Source organism: Erinaceus europaeus, chromosome 2 (genome assembly GCF_950295315.1).
Source record: "Erinaceus europaeus chromosome 2, mEriEur2.1, whole genome shotgun sequence".
In the NCBI taxonomy this organism is placed as follows: Eukaryota; Metazoa; Chordata; class Mammalia; order Eulipotyphla; family Erinaceidae; genus Erinaceus; species Erinaceus europaeus.
Genome location: NC_080163.1, coordinates 26,594,781 through 26,612,260, shown reverse-complemented (window position 1 = coordinate 26,612,260; position 17,480 = coordinate 26,594,781). Strand labels below are relative to the sequence as shown.

Here is a 17,480-nt window from a genome sequence, read left to right as displayed (position 1 = left end):
CCAGGCGAACTGCACATAGTACAAAGCGCAAGGACCCGCACAAGGGTCCCAGTTGAACCCCCAGTTTCCCACCTTCGGGGGGTTGAGTTAGGTGAAGCAGGGCTGCAGGTGTCTATCTTTCTCTCTTCCTCTCCTCTCTTAATTTCTCTCTGTCCTGTTCAGTTTTTTAAAAAAGAAAAAATGACCTCTAGGAGCAGTGGATTCATAGTTCAGGCACCTGAGTCCCAATGATAACCCTAGAAGAAAAAAAATCCGGAGTCAATTGAGATTGGTGGAATTGTGTAGGCATTAAGCCTTGATGGGGAAAAAAAATCTTTTTATTTTCTTGAGTACAACACAAATTTGAATAACATGAAGAGTTACTTCTTATAAATTAAAACTATTTGAAGGAACTTGAGTTTATACATATCTTTTTCCTCAAAAATTGCCAGTCACTGAAATTAGCCATGATCTCAGTCAATTTTGAAATAACATGTTAACTATCAGAGGCACCAAACATTTTTTGAATGGTTATGTCATCTCTTGAAGCTTGAATTTGAATTTTGATTCGATGTGAATGATACATGGTACTGTCTACTGAAACACCTTATTGACTTTTATTTAATTTGACCCACTTTGATATACCACTCAAACAAGAGTACATTCCTCAGCTGAAGTAGATTGCATTGAGACAAGAGGAAAAATGATAACTTATAATTTATGTCCTGTGTGTTTGATTTGTTTTTGAAGCTAATCCAGTAGCTACGGCACTGACACATTTTAAGTTCTAGTCAGTGCATCCTAAGTTACTTTGGAGAACAATCACTTCCTTTGGGGTAGATGTGCCTGTTTTCAAAGAATGACATATGAGTGGGAAATTACTATGATCAACTCTGCAGTTATCTGATTCAAGTAATTGCTTTAATAACCTAATTCAATGTGATGCTAGTATGAGACATATTTCAGATAGACTCATAACAATATACCGGGTATCATTCCCCAAATTATTAAAGAACAAATCAAAAGCACTACAAAATCAAATTGGATCTTAAGTAATATTTACTGCTAAGTATTACTACTCTTAAGAAGATGCTTATAATAGCAACAGTATTTGTCTCTAAAAATAACATTCTCCCACTCAGAAAGTTCTAGCAGCAGCAGCAGAGGTTCAACTGGAATGCTGGGAAAAAATTTCTCTGTGTTACAAAAGATATGCAGACTCTTTTGAGTGACCTAAATTTTACCCAAACAGGTGACATTAACAGATTTTTTTTTTTATGAATCATGGAAGAATTTTGATTTTTAAATAATATCCAAAGGAAGATGATAAGTTACTAGACTTCATGAAAGGGTAAAAAGCACAGATAAACCTATCTGACATTGATTATACATTCTCAGTTTCTAAAGGAATAATTAGTTTGTCTTATCTATTATTGCCAATATTAATATACTCACGAACCTAACACTATCATCAATATTAATATACTAGGTAGCCTAACATTCTAATCAATATTAGTATATTCATGAATTGAATATCTAATTATATATATAGCCTCCAGGGTTATTGCTGGGGCTCGGTGCCTACACTATGAATCCACTGCTCCTGGAGGTTTTTTCCCCCCTTTTGTTGCTTTTGTTTTTTTAATCTTTGTTATGGTTATTATTGTTGTTATTGCTGCTATTACTGTTGGATAGGACAGAGAGAAATGGAAAGAGGAGAGGAAGACAGAGAGGGGGAGAGAAAGACATCTGCAGACCTGCTTCACCACTTGTGAAGTGACTCCCCTGCTCCTGGAGGCCTTTTTTTTTTTTTCCATTTTATTGTATAGTACAGAAAGAAATAGAGAGAGGAGGGGAAGATAGAGAAGGGGAGAGAAAGATAGATACCTGCAGACCTGCTTTACCGATAATGAGGTGACTCCCCCCACCCCAGATGATACCCCTACCCCTCCCCCTCCTAGCAGGTGAGGAGCAGGGGGCTTGAACTAGGATCCTTGCACTTCTTACAGTGTGCATTTAAACTTATGTGCTACCACTGGGCCACCCATAAATACATTCTTTTTTTTTTTTTTTTTTACATTTTTTTCCTTTTATTTAAGAAAGGATTAATTAACAAAATCACAGGGTAGGAAGGGTACAACTCCACACAATTCCCACCACCCAATCTCCATATCCCACCCCTCCCCTGATAGCTTTCCCACTCTCTATCCCTCTGGGAGCATGGACCCAGGGTCATTGTGGATTGTAGAAGGTGGAAGGTCTGGTTTCTGTAATTGCTTCCCCACTGAACATGGGCGTTGACTGGTCAGTCCATACTCCCAGTCTGCCTCTCTCTTTCCCTAGTAGGGTGTGTCTCTGGGGAAGCAGAGCTCCAGGACACATTGGTGGGGTCTTTAGACCAGGGAAGCCTGGCCGGCATCCTGATGACATCTGGAACCTGGTGACTGAAAAGAGTTAACATACAAAGCCAAACAAATTGTTGAGCAATCATGGACCCAAAACTTGGAATAGTGGAGAGGAAGTGTTAGGGGGATACTCACTGCATACTCTAGTGTACTTCTGCTTTCAGGTATATATTTTGCAGTAGTTTATGGATATGTGTGAACATATGCTCTCTCTCACAGAAGCTGGTGTATATCTAGGTTTTGGGACTTTGTTAGAAAGTGAACCACCTGGGATGGAATTAGAGTATACTATGAAAGGAAAGGTCTCACCCGAGTCATGAAGCTGAAGGGTTGTCATTCCTCACGTGAAGTCTCTGGACACAGTCTGAAGTGAAACATGTTGAGGTGGCAATCGTTGTGTTGATTAGGTTGTGATCGGCAGATGCAATATTATTTGATATGGATTGGGAGAGGCATACGGAAAAGTGGGCCCTATCCAAGGGTTCCAGGACTGGGGGAAGTAGAGGCTCTATAGTGGAGATGTGAGGTTCCTGCTGTCTTAGGGTTCAAAAAGACAATCGGTAGTTAATGTTATCACATTATTTGGTAATTGGGTTAACTTTGAAAAGTCCTTTTGTTAGGGTTTGCTGTACAGTACAACAAGGAGAGAGGTTGTGGGGACAGAGGAACCCTTTCACATTGCTGGTGGGAATGTAAATTGGTACAGCCTCTGTGGAGAGCAGTCTGGAAAACTCTCACAAGGCTAGACATGGACCTTCCATATGATCCAGTAATTCCTCTCCTGGGGTTATACCCCAAGGACTCCATAACACCCAACCAAAAAGAGGTGTGTACTCCTATGCTCATAGCAGCACAATTTATAATAGCTAAAACCTGGAAGCAACCCAGGTGCCCAACAACAGATGAGTGGCTGAGAAAGCTGTGGTATATATACACAATGGAATACTATGCAGCTATCAAGAACAATGAACCCACCTTCTCTGACCCATCTTGGACAGACCTAGAAGGAATTATGTTAAGTGAGCTAAGTCAGAAAGATAAAGATGAGTATGGGATGATCCCACTCATCAACAGAAGTTGAGAAAGAAGAGCAGAATGGGAAACTAAAAGCAGGACCTGACCAAAGTAAAATCCCTGTGGTGAGGGGTAGACATGCAGCTTCCTGGGCCAGTGGGGGGTAGGAGTGGGTGGGAGGGATGGGTCACAGTCTTTTGGTGGTGGGAATGGTGTTTATGTACACTCCTAATAAAATGTAGTCATATAAATCACTAGTTAATTAATACGAGAGGGGGAAAATTAATTGTATGTCTCGAAGCTTTTAAAAACACAGACTGAATCTTTTTAATATATAGGCTGTGTAATTGATATGCAGACTCTCTCAAAAGCCTAGACCAAGTAGATCAGAAGCAACCAATAGCACAGCTATATACAAGATACATAAATACATTCTTATTTGACTTGATAGTCTCAGAATGTGGTGCTATGACATAGATATAATGGATAACGGGTGTTCATTATATATTTGCTGAAGTAGTTTTGAAAATGAATCAATGGGTTATGAATGATGACTCATCTGGTAAAGCACCACTTTGCGGTGTGTGAGGACCGGGATCTGAGTCCCAGGTCACAACATAGGTGCATCTACATGGGAGGACTTTCAAGAGTCGTGGAACAGTACTGTGCTGACTCTCCTCTGTTTCTTTTTCCCTCTCTGTGACTCACCCACTATCTTCATCTGGGATGGAACTGGAAGATGTCGTGTTAAATAAGATAGTCCCAAAAGAGGAGGTCAAATACTGAATGATCTCTCTTATAAGTGAGACTTAACTAAGGACAGGAAAGGGGAGCAGAGTGAAACATGAACTCAGCATTGTGCATTGCATCAAGGCAAGGAACTCTGGGGGGAAAGGAAAGGGAGAGAGTATAAGAGAACTGTGAGGGACAGGTGCATGATGAAATTATATGCATGTGACAATGACTGCACTGTAAAGCATTAACCACCTTAAAAAAAAAAAAGAAAAAAAGAAAGAAAAAAGAAGAAAAAGGAAGGAAGTAAAGAAGAAAAAAGAGGGTCTATTGTAAGCAGTGAAACCATGCAGGCACAGAGCCCCAGTGATAATCCTGGTGGCAAAAGTAAAGTATAAAACAGAATGAATAAGGTGCGAGGTGGTGGTGTGCCAGTCCCCGTTCAAGATGCCATTTGCCGGGCTAGTTTTGTGTAAGGGAGACAGATGACCAGGGACTCATGGCTTAGCTGGGAACGCAGTTCAGTCTTTATTGAGGAGCAGTGATGCAGTTCAACAATATAATCTCTTCTAAGTCTCTCTTCATTAGAAAGCCCTGTCTTTTATATCTCCTGAGGTAGAAGTGTCAGGCAGAGGAAGTATGTGGCATAGGGGGTGGGGAGAAGAAAAATAGCACACTAGAACCAGTGGGGATTAAACCAATGAAAACAATGATTATGTAAATAGTCCACAGCCTCAAGCAATGTAACAGAAAGGGTCTTAGAAGCAGAATTTAGAAGCATACCAACAATGGTGCAGTGGGTTAAGCACACATGGCGCCAAGTGCAAGGACCCGCATAAGGATCCCAGTTTGAGCCCCCACTCCCCAGCAGTGGGGAGGTCACTTCACAAGCGGTGAAGCAGGTCTGCAGGTGTCTCTTTCTTTCCCTCTCTCTGTCTTCCCCTCCTCTCTTGATTTCTCTCTGTCCTATCCAACAACAAAACAACTACAATGATGACAATAACAACAAAGGCAACAAAATGGGAAAAGAAATGACCTTCAGGAGCAGTGAATTTATAGTGTAAGCACCGAGCCCCAGCAATATCCCTGGAGGCAAAAACAAAAGAAAACAAAAAAACCAAAACCAACCCAACAAACAAACATAAAACAGACTGAATAAGTGTAGGAATGCTGCTTGAACTAAGATTTTTTTTTTAATTTTTTTTAATTAAGAAAGGATTAATTAATAAAACCATAGGGTAGGAGGGGTACAACTCCACACAATTCCCACCACCCAATCTCCATATCCCACCCCCTCCCCCGATAGCTTTCCCATTCTCTATCCCTCTGGGAGCATGGACCCAGGGTCATTGAGGGTTGCAGAAGGTAGAAGGTCTGGCTTCTGTAATTGCTTCCTCGCTGAACATGGGCGTTGACTGGTCGGTCCATACTCCCAGTCTGCCTCTCTCTTTCCCTAGTAGGATGGGTCTCTGGGGAAGCTGAGCTCCAGGACACATTGGTGGTGTCTTCAATCCAGGGAAGTCTGACCGGCATCCTGATGGCACCTGGAACCTGGTGACTGAAAAGAGAGTTAACATACAAAGCCAAACAAATTGTTGAGCAATCATGGACCCAAAGCTTGGAAAATTGGAGAGGAAGTATTAGGGAGGTACTCACTGCAAACTCTAGTATACTTCTGCTTTCTTACTTTGGTGCCATACTCCAAACTCAGTCAATTTCTGCTTTGCGTTTCTACTTCTTCTTCTTTTTCTTTTTTACATGCATAACATTCCCCAGATTCCCATTTAGCAATACAACCCCCACTATTTCATTCATCATTTTTCACGGACCTGTATTCTCCCCACCCACCCACCCACCCCAGAGTCTTTTACTTTGGTGTAATACTCCAATTCCATTTCAGGTTCGACTTGTGTTTTCTTTTCTAATCTTGTTTTTCAACTTCGGCCTGAGAGTGAGATCATCCCATATTCATCCTTCTCTTTCTGACTTATTTCACTCAACATGATTTTTTCAAGGTCCATCCAAGATCGGCTGAAAACGGTGAAGTCACCATTTTTTACAGCTGAGTAGTATTCCATTGTGTATATATACCACAACTTGCTCAGCCACTCATCTGTTGTTGGACACCTGGGTTGCTTCCAGGTTTTGGCTATTACAAATTGTGCTGCCAAGAACATATGTGTACACAGATCTTTTTGGATGGATGTGTTGGGTTCCTTAGGATATATCCCCAGGAGGGGAATTGCAGGGTCATAGGGTAGGTCCATTTCTAGCCTTCTGAGAGTTCTCCAGACTGTTCTCCACAGAGGTTGGACCAATTGACATTCCCACCAGCAGTGCAGGAGGGTTCCTTTGACCCCACACCCTCTCCAGCATTTGCTGCTGTTACCTTTTCTGATGTGTGACATTCTCACAGGAGTGAAGTGATATCTCATTGTTGTCTTGATTTGCATTTCTCTGACAATCAGAGACTTGGAGCATTTTTTCATGTGTTTCTCAGCCTTTTGGATCTCTTCTGTGGTGAATATTCTGTCCAATTCCTCCCCCCATTTTTGGATGGGGTTATTTGTTGTCTTGTTGTTGAGTCTGGTAAGCTCTTTATATATGTTGGTTATTAAACTCTTATCTGATGTATGGCATGTAAAGATCTTCTCCCATTCTGTGAGGGGTCTCTTGATTTGGGTAGTGGTTTCTTTTGCTGTGAAGAAGCTTTTTAATTTGATGTAGTCCCATAGGTTTATACTTGCCTTAGTCTTCCTTGTAATTGGATTCGTTTCATTGAAAATGTCTTTAAAATTTATGCGGAAAAAAGTTCTTCCAATATTTTCCTCTAAGTATCTGATAGTTTCTGGTCTAACATCCAAGTCCTTGATCTACTTGGAATTTACTTTTGTATTTGGTGAAATACAGTGATTCAGCTTCATTCTTCTGCATGTTTCAACCCATTGTTTCCAACACCATTTGTTGAAGAGACTCTTCTGCTTTCCCCATGTAATAGTCTGAGCCCCTTTGTCAAAGATTAGATGTCCAATACCCAACATCTTTATATCTGTGCCACCAGTTGCTTCTGTTCTCTCTGGTCTAGGTTTTTTTTTTTTTTTTTTTTTTTAATTTTTTATTTAAGCCACAAAACCTAGATATAGACCAGGTCCCCTGAGATAGAGCACATGTTCACATGTATCCATAAACTAGGGAAAAATATATACCTGAAAGCAAAAGTACACAATAGTTTTCAGTGAGTACCCCCAACATTTTATCTGCACTATTCCAGCCTTTAGGTCCATAATTGTTCAACAATTTGTTTGGCTTTATATGTTAACTATCTTTAAAGCCACCAGGTTCCAGATGCCAGCAGAATGCCAACCAGACTTCCTTGGAAAGATGACCTCACCAGTGTGTCCTGGAGCTCCTCTTCCCCAGAGGCCCACCCTACTGGGGAAAGAGAGAAGCGGGTTGGGAGTATGGATCGACTAATCAACACCCATGTTCAGCGGGGAAGCAATTACAGAATCCAGACCTCCCACCTTCTGCAACCCACAATAACCTTGGGTCCATACTCCCAGAGGGATAAAGAATAGGAAATCTATCAGGGGAGGGCATGGGATATAGAGATCTGGTGGTGAGAACTTTGTGGAGTTGTACCCCTCCTATCCTGCGGTTTTGTTAATGTCTCCAATTTAAAATAAATAAACAAATAAATAAAAACCTTCATGAATTGAAAAAAAAAAAAAAAAAAAAAAAAAAAAGATTAGATGTCCATAGGTGTGGGGCCTCATTTCTGGGCTCTCAATTCTATTCCACTGGTCAGTGTGTCTGTTCATGTTCCAGTACCAAGCAGTTTTGATGACAATGGCCCTATAATATAGTTTGAGATCTGGCAGTGTGATGCCTCCGGTTCTGTTCTTTTTTCTCAAGATTGTTTTGGCAATTCTAGGTCTTTTCTGGTTCCAGATAAACATTTGTAGCATTTGTTCTATTCTCCTAAAAAATGTGCTTGGGATCTTGATGGGGATAGCATTAAATTTGTAGATGGCTCTGGGTAATATATTCATTTTGATGATGTTAATTCTTCCAACCCATGAGCATGGAATATCTTTCCACTTCTTTGTGTCTTTTTCAATTTCTTTGAGTAGTGACTCATAATTTTCAGTATACAAGTCTTTCACTTCTTTGGTTAGGTTTATTCCTAGATATTTTATTTTTTTGTTGCTATAGAAAAAGGAACTGATTTCTGGATTTCAATTTCTTCTAACTTAGTGTTTGCATAGAGGAATGCCACTGACTTCTGAATGTTAATTTTATAGCCTGACACATTACTGTATTGCCTGATGATTTCCAAAAGCTTCTTGCTAGATTCCTTAGGTTTTTCCATGTATACTATCATGTCATCTGCAAATAAGGAGAGTTTGACTTCTTCTCTTCCAATCTGTATTCCTTTAATTCCTTGCTCCTGCCTGATTGCTATGGCAAGAACTTCCAACACTATGTTGAATAGTAATGGTGATAGTGGGCAGCCCTGTCTAGTACCTGATCTGAGGGGAAATGCTTCCAGTTTTTCACCACTGAGTATGATGTTGGCTGTAGGTTTGCTATATATAGACTCCACTATCTTCAGGAATTTTCCATCTATTCCTATTTTTTCTAGTGTTTTGGTCATAAAGGGATGTTGTATTTTGTCAAAGGCTTTCTCTGCATCTATTGATATGACCATGTGGTTTTTGGTCTTGCTTTTGTTGATGTGGTGGATCACATTGATTGATTTACGTATATTAAACCAACCTTGCATACCTGGGATAAACCCCACTTGGTCATGATGAACAATTTTTTTGATATACTGCTGTATCCGGTTGGCTAGAATTTTGTTCAATATTTTCGCATCTATGTTCATCAGAGATATTGGTCTGTAGTTTTCTTTTTTGGTTGTGTCCCTGTCTGCTTTTGGTATCAGGGTGATGTTGGCTTCATAGAAGCTGGCAGGGAGTATTCCAGTGTCTTCAATCTTCTGGAAGACTTTTAAAAGTAGAGGTATTAGTTCTTCTTTGAAAGTTTTGTAGAATTCATTTGTAAAACCATCTGGTCCAGGACTTTTATTTTTGGGAAGATTTTTGATAACTGTTTCAATTTCATTAGCTGTGATGGGCCTGTTCATGTTATCCACTTCCTCTTTACTTAGTTTTGGAAGTTGGTAGGTATCTAGGAAATCATTCATTTCTTCCAGGTTCTCTAACTTGGTGGCATATAGTTGTTCATAGAAGCCTCGCATGATATGTTGAATTTCTGCAGTGTCTGTTGTGATATCTCCTCTTTCATTTACTATCCGATTTATTTGGGTCTTCTCCCTTTTTTGTTTTGTGAGTCTGGCTAAAGGTTTGTCGATTTTGTTTACTCTTTCGAAGAACCAACATTTACTTTCATTGATCTTTTGTATGGTTTTCCTATTCTCAATGTTATTTATTTCTGCCCTAACTTTAGTAATTTCTGTCCTTCTGGTTGCTTTAGGGTTCCTTTGTCGTTCTTCTTCTAGGTCTTTAAGATGTGCAATCAGGCTGTTTATTTGTGCCTTTTCTTGTTTCCTAATGTGTGCTTGTATAGCTATGAACTTCCCTCTTAGGACTGCTTTAGCTGTGTCCCAAATATTTTGATAGCTTGTGTCTTCATTTTCATTGAACTCTCGAAACATTTTGATTTCTTCCTTGTTTTCCTCTTTGACCCAGAAGTTGTTAAGAAGTGTACTGTTGAGCTTCCACATTTTGGCACTGTTACTAATCTTTTGTTGATTGTTAAGTGTTAGTTTAATTCCACTGTGGTCTGAGAAGATGCTTGGGATGATTTCAGTGCTCTTGAATAGGCTGATGCTGTCTTTGTGGCCTAACATATGGTCTATCCTTGAGAATGATCCATGTGGATTTGAGTAAAATGTGTATTCCAGTTTCTTGGGATGAATGACTCTGAAAATGTCCAATAGTTCTAGTTTATCTATCTCTTCATTTAGCTCCCTTATGTCTTTACTGATTTTCTTCCTGGATGATCTGTCAAGTTGAGAGAGTGGGGTGTTGAAGTCCCCTACTATGATTGTGTTCCTGTTAATATATTGCTGTAGCTCTTTCAGTAGAAGTTTGATGTATTTAGATGGTTTCTCATTGGGTGCATAGATATTAATAATTGTTAAGTCCTCTTGATTGACTGATCCTCTGAGCATTAAGTAGTGTCCATTCCTATCTTTTTAAATCTTATCTATTTTAAAGTCTATCATGTCAGATATGAGAATAGCTGTTCCTGCCCTTTTTTGTGGGCCATTGGCTTGTATGATAGTTTTCCATCCTTTCACTTTAAGTCTGTGTTTGTCTTGTTGCGTTAGGTGAGTTTCCTGTAGACAACATATTGTTGGGTTGTGTTTTCTGATCCATCTTCCTACTCTGTGTCTTTTAATAGGTGAATTCAGGCCATTCACATTTATTGATATCAAAGATTGAAGATATTTTAACGCCATTCTTGTAGAGTTTTAGAGTGTTTTGATATATGTTCTATTTGTGGTGGTCTGGTTGTTTATAGGAAACCTTTCAGAACTTCTTTCAAGGCAGGCTTGGTGATGGTTGCTTCCTTCAACTGTTGCTTGTCTGAGAAGGTTTTGATGCTTCCATCTAGTCTGAATGACAATCTAGCAGGATATAGTATTCTTGGCTGAAAGCCTTTCTCATTGAGCACTCGATAGATATCTTGCCATTCTCTTCTGGCCTGTAGTGTTTGTATGGAGAAGTCTGCTGCTAATCTTATGGGTTTTCCTTTGTAGGTGACTCTTTGTTTTTCTCTTGCAGCCTTGAGGATCCTTTCTTTATCCTTATTCCTTTCCAATCTAAGTATGACATGTCTTGGTGTCTTTAGGTCTGGGTTAATTCTGTTTGGGACCCTCTGGGCTTCTTGAATCTTTATGTCTTTGGTGTTGTCTAGACTAGAGAAATTTTCAGCTATTATGGCCTGGAGAACGCTTTCTTCCTCCCCTTCTCTTTCTTCCTCTGGTAAGCCAATAATGCGTATATTGTTTCTTTTGAAGTCATCCCATAGGACTCTGTTGTTGTTTTCAGCATCTCTTAATCTCTTTTTGAGGTCTCTTACTTCTTCTTTAGTTGTCTCTAATTCATCCTCAATCTTGCTCCTTCTGTCTTCAGCCTCATAGATTCTATTCTCTCTGCCCTCTACTGCTTTCTGGAGTTCATCTATTTTGTTGCCCTGCTCTGATACTGTTTTAGCTTGTTCAGCTAGTTGCCTTCTTAGTTCAGCAATTTCAGCTTTCAGCTCTCTAATAACCATGAGATAATTAGAATTTTCTTCCATATTCTCATTTGTTGTTCCTGCAGTTCTGATTACAATTTTTTCAAATTCTTTACTCACTCCTGTTATTATTTCCTTAGCTAATGTTTGGATGTTGAACTCGTTGTTTTGTGCTTCGCCCTCTGGAGGACTTTTAGCTGGACTCTTGTCCTGGTTCGAGTCTCCATTATTTTTTCTTGTTGTTTTAACCATTTTATATAAGTTAACAGTTTTTTCAATCCCTGAGTTGGAGTTCAGTGGTGTAAAAGCCTTTTTTTTTCCCCTGTAGGCTATGGTAGCCTGAGGGCTTTTAAACTATCAATAGGCTTCTTGGCTTAATCAATGACTCCTGACCAAGAGATAAAGCAGGGTGTGGCAGAGATAATCCAGTGGTTATGCAAAGAGACTTTCACAGCCCTTCAGCTATGCCACCGAGGTATAGGTCTTCTCCTGAGTTTCCTGGTTAGATCTCTGTGCCCTCCCTGTTGCTGCTCCAGATTCTGAGAGTAGTAGCAATGGAGACTCAGAGTTGTACTTGGTGAGTCTCTGGGGAGTCCTTTCCTCCCTTCAGCTGTCCCCTTGTTGGTGGAGCAGACTGGAGGTGGTGTCTCCACTGACAAACTGTCGAACTGTTAGCAGTCATTTAATCTCTCCTTAGGCCCCTCTCTCCTCTCTGTCACCAGCCACGCGTGTTTGTACTCACGGGTGATTTACTGGGTTTCTGTGGTCATTCTAGTCCTGTCTTGTTTCAGTCCGGGTGGTCTCCTTTGGTATTCCTAGTTGATCCGGGAGAGGAGAGGAGAGGAGAGAAAGCGATCTGCTGCTCGTAGCTCCGCCTCCGGAAGTCGAATACTCTTGAACTAAGATTTATAAACCAAACACCATACTAGGTTATAATACTTTTAAAGGTTATGTGAGATACCTGGAGTGGTTAACAACCTTTGGGTGACAAGTAACAGAAAATGTAAATAAAAACTTAGTTTAGATAGTAAAAAGAATTTATCTAGATCTAAAAATGTGCATCAACAGGGAGGTTTCGGGTACAATTTTCACACCATCTAACTGAATTTACTTGGAGTCGTCTGTTTTGATCTCTTTCATCAGTCAAATTCAATTCTAAGAGATGTCCTTCACAGTAGCAACATGGTGGCATTTATGCTAAGACTCACATGGTACCTCACACTATCCATAGGGACATATCTCTTATGGCCAGTGCTCTAGAAGAGTTAGCACATACCCTCCTGAAATGTCTACTGCTGAGACTCAGTGTTCAGTGTCCATGCAATGACTCTACCGCTTCCAATGGGCTTTATTTTTTAAAATAGAGACAGAGAGAAATAAAGATGGAAATAGATGGGGATGGAAAGAGAGATACAGAGACAGAGAGACAGACCTGTAGCCCTGATTCACCACTTGCGAACTCCCTCTGTCCCACAGGTGGGACCAGGGACTTGAACACTGGTCCTTCTACATGATAGCATGTATGTTCATCCAGGTGCACCACTGCCTGAAAGTCAAGAATACTTTTAAGAACAGAAAACTTCAAAATTTAGTGTCATCCAAACATGGATTAGCTAATCTTGTAATACCAACCCCACCCCCAACTGAATTCCCAGGAAATTAGAATGGCATTGAGTGGTACTGTGTCAGGGAGTAGCAAATTTTTTTTTTTTAGTTCTCATGCCTTGTTATTCATTAATATTCTCAGGAGAGTTTACAGAAAATGCAAATTCCTAGACCTCACCCTCAGAGAATGCAAGAATCTGCACTAGGAATGCCACAGAGGATTCTTTTTTTTTTAATTGGGGAATTAATTTTTTTAAAATTTTTTAATAATTTATTTCTTTATTGGGGAATTAATGTTTTACATTCAACAGTAAATACAATAGTTTGTACATGCATAACATTCCCCAGATTCCCATTTAACAATACAACCCCCACTATGTCATTCATCATCTTTCATGGACCTGTATTCTCCCCACCCACCTACCCACCCCAGAGTCTTTTACTTTGGTGTAATACTCCAATTCCATTTCAGGTTCGACTTGTGTTTTCTTTTCTAATCTTGTTTTTCAACTTCGGCCTGAGAGTGAGATCATCCCATATTCATCCTTCTGTTTCTGACTTATTTCAAGGGAAATCAAGTCACAGTACCTCTAATGGCTGGATATGGCCAGACATGGGTGGGCCAAGGCTGGATCAAGTGTTCATCAACACTCTTAAATCAGGTAGACTCAGACAGTGGGTTCTAGATTACTGACCCTGGCTTTCATATTGTCATCCTATAAGGAGCTAGTGTGTAATTGCTTTACACTAGGAAGTCTTATCTGTGTTTTCCCTGCGTTGCTACCACAGATCTGTTTGCCACTTAGCTGTGGGTGCGTAGGACATCCCTCCCCGCCCAACTGTCCACACAGAGAAATGCTGCTCTTTCAATAATCCCAGGGCTCAGTCACTGCACAATCAGCCCCCACACAGTAACTATGCAAGCACTTATTATGCCCTCCTTAGAATCTGATCTATTACATTCTGCTGTTTTTCTCTAACAGAAAGCAGTTCTTTCCATATTTATAGACCTTTCCCTAAATTGGATTTTGAAAGGCCTTTAATGAGCTCTGCAAGACAATGCCACGGATTATTGAAAATTTGAGTGATTTTGCTGGGGAGGAGAATGGGGCTTCTTTTTAAGAAAATAAAGGCTGGTACTATAAAAACCAGAGAATTTCAGATGTGGGTGGCAGCTCACTTGGGGATTGCCTTTGAAGCTGAAATGAACATAGGGGTATGATTCTGTCTGCCAGCATTTCTAGACCATTGTCCACACCCACAACAAGATCACATACTGGGGGGAGGGGAAGGTAGGGTGTGGGTGTTGGGAAAAATTGGGGTGTGCCCGTCAAGAACCTTTGCTCCCTGTCTCCGGCTGAATCAAAAGCATTATCCATGCCCATTCAAGAACAGACGAAGGCAAGTCCAAAACAGAAAGTTAGATAATAGATTTGCAGTGTAGACTAAGGGCTTTAAAGTTTATACCAAAAAACAATTTGACATCACTGTGAGTCTTTATGGACTGCGTATGCTCATTTAGTTATTTCTCCTTTTGAAATATCAAAGCAGCAATGCAATACTTAAAAGGCATTTTAAAGCTTTTTAGTTTTTTCAAATTTATTTATCTATTCATTTTTATTTCTTTATTGGAGGATTAATGTTTTACAGTCAACAGTAAATACAGTCATTTGTACATGCATACCATTTCTCAGTTTTCCACATAACAATGCAACCCCCACTATGTCCTCTGCCATCATGTTCTAGGACCTGAACTCTCCCCCCTTCCTACTCCAGAGACTTTACTTTGGTGCAACACAACAACTCCAGTCCAAGTTCTGCTTTGTGTTTTCTCTTCTGACCCTGTTTTTCAACTTCTGCCTGTGAGTGACATCATCCCATATTCATCCTTCTGTTTCTGTCTTATTTTTCTTTCTTCAAAAGCTTTTTAAATTTTAATTATTTTATTACATACTTAGTGGATAGAGACAGAGAGAAATTGAGAGGGAAGGGGGAGATAGTGAGGGAGAGAGGCAAAGAGACACCTGCAGCCCTACTTTGCTGCTTGTGAAGCCTTTCCCCTGCAATTTGGGGCACTGGGCTTAAACCTGGGTTCTTGTGCATGGTAATATGTATGCTCAATAGAGTATACCACCAGCTAGCCCCAGGGTTTTTTTGTTTTGATGAGAAAGAGTTATCCCAGAGCATTGCTCCAGCATATGCAGTGGTGAGGATCAAACCTGGGACCTTGTACATGCAACTTCTGGTCTTTACAGGCTGAGTCATTTCCCTGGCTGCCTAAATGTAAGTTTCAGATCAAAGTTATATGAAGAAAGCCTTGGTAGGGGCCAGGCAATAGTGCACCTGGTTAAGTACTCACATTAGGATCCAGGTTCAAGGCCCTAGTCCGTCCCGCACCTGACACATATACACCTCTGCGTGGGGTGGGGGGTTCACGAGTGGTGAAGCAAGGCTGCAGGTGTTTCTTTTTCTCTCTCCCTATCTCTTTACCCCCTCTGTTGTTTTTGACGGGTTAGGTTGTTTTCGCCGGGCTGGCTTCACGGGCGGGTAACAGATGACCAGGGACTCATAGTTGAGCTGTAGGCAGTATCTCTTTATTCATGCAGGACGCAGCACAATCTAAGACGAGCTAAGTTAAACTCAAAGTACAGTGCAGTACTCTAAAACTCACAATGCTGTCTTTATATATACTTCCCAAGTAGGGTGGAAACAAGATGTGACGTAGAGAGGGTGGAGAGAAAAGTGACTGGTGAAAATCAGAGTGTGACAAAGAGGGGATCAGGGTGTGACAAGGAGGGGGGGTGGAGCAAAAACATATCATGAAACAGTGGGGATTGAACCAATGCCCTGGAGGGAGGTGCTTGTTAACAGCGGTTATATAAATAGAATAGTGTTAAGCAGGGGGGATTTAAACCAAATGAAACAGAAGGGGTCTCATGCATACCAACACCCCTCTTAATTTCTCTATGTTTCTATCTAATAATAAAATATATGTTAAAAATACAGCATGTTCCCAAGGTTCATGACTGGTCATAGCCATGGGATCTCCAACTGCATGCAGGAATAACCTGGAGAGACTTTGACAGCACAGGTCAACACATAATACCTGTAGCTGCCACTGAACTTTCCTATATTTCAGAACATGGGCTTTGATGCCTTTCTCTTGGATTTTCACCAGTTTTGGGTAGAGTGAGTGTAAGAAATTTTAACTTCTTCAACAGGTTTCCTGGCAGTGTCAATACTGAAGATTATGACAGACCAATTGCTAGAGTTTTGCTTTTTAGAAAGATCTGTTACCAGTAAAGCGATCTTTATCTGCTGCTAGGGTGTACTCTGCAATACAGAAAAGGAGAATCAAAAGGAACCAAGCAGAGACAAGGAAAAGTGGCAGGGACTACAATGGCCATAGTCTTGAGGTTTGAAGATTAATCCCAAGCATCCCATCTTTCTCTGTTGATAAAAATAAAATATATTTTTAAAAAGTCAAAAAATATGTTAAAAACAAAAAAGAAAACCTGGGTACACTGAACCCCCAATGCGACGTAGTCCTTGAAACATTTTGTTGAGAACCTATTGTGTATCAGCCTTGGTGCTGGGTACAGGAAGATACCAGTGGCAGAAAAGTGAGGAGGGTCTCAGCATTGAGGAGCCATGTGAAGAGTAAAGATATTGGGAGAACATATCTGATGTCCATAACTTCAGGCTAACCCAGTACCTGAAAGACTCCGTTTTAGTAAGCTATATGCATAGTCCTCAAATACAGCTGGGTTACTGGGCAAATGCCTGTGGGGGGCAACAACTCCTAGACACAAACATCTTAACCTTGCATGTAAGTATCAGTAAGTTACCGACAAACAGCAGTCATTCATATCCTGAGTTTAAATCTACTATCTTTAGATTCAGTTACCACAAATTTACTTCACTATTCACTGTTCTTTCTGCTTCCTGCCTGAGCCTACCTCTTTGTATTTGCAAATCCTCATATTTTTGCAAACCTTGATAATAAAAAGACCCTGGACCTGAAAGGAGGGCTTCTTCTTCTCCTTCTTCTCCTTCTTCTTCTTCTCCTTCTCCTTCTCCTTCTCTTTCTCCATCTCCTCCTCCTCCTCCTCCTCCTCCTCCTCCTCCACCTCCTCCTCCTCCTCCTCCTCCTCCTCCTCCTCCTCCTCCTCCTCCTTCTTCTTCTTCTTCTTCTTCCTCTCCTTCTTCTTCTTCTTGTTCTTCTTCTTCTTTTGCTGGGCAGTGCTGACTTCTATAGTGGTGCATGTTCAAGGGAAAGTCACCTCCAGGCTCTCAGTCAGACAAAGGACTCATCTTTCTGAATAATCTTTTTGATCTTGCATCTCCAGCTACGAAAACACAACATGAAGGGAGATACTTATTTATCTAATTTTTTTTTTTTTGCCTTCAGGGTTATTGCTGGGGCACAGTGCCTGCACCATGAATCCACTGCTCCTGGAGGCCATCTTTCCCCCT

At 40.6% G+C, this 17,480-nt stretch overlaps 1 non-coding gene across 1 annotated transcript; it reads left to right on the top strand.

Annotated features, from left to right (window-relative positions):
* The first annotated feature begins 16,007 nt into the window (after positions 1–16,007).
* LOC132537379 (small nucleolar RNA SNORA44) lies at positions 16,008–16,140 on the top strand. Its single transcript, XR_009548819.1, has one exon. It is a non-coding gene; the product is annotated as a small nucleolar RNA SNORA44 (small nucleolar RNA).
* Positions 16,141–17,480: the final 1,340 nt, after the last annotated feature.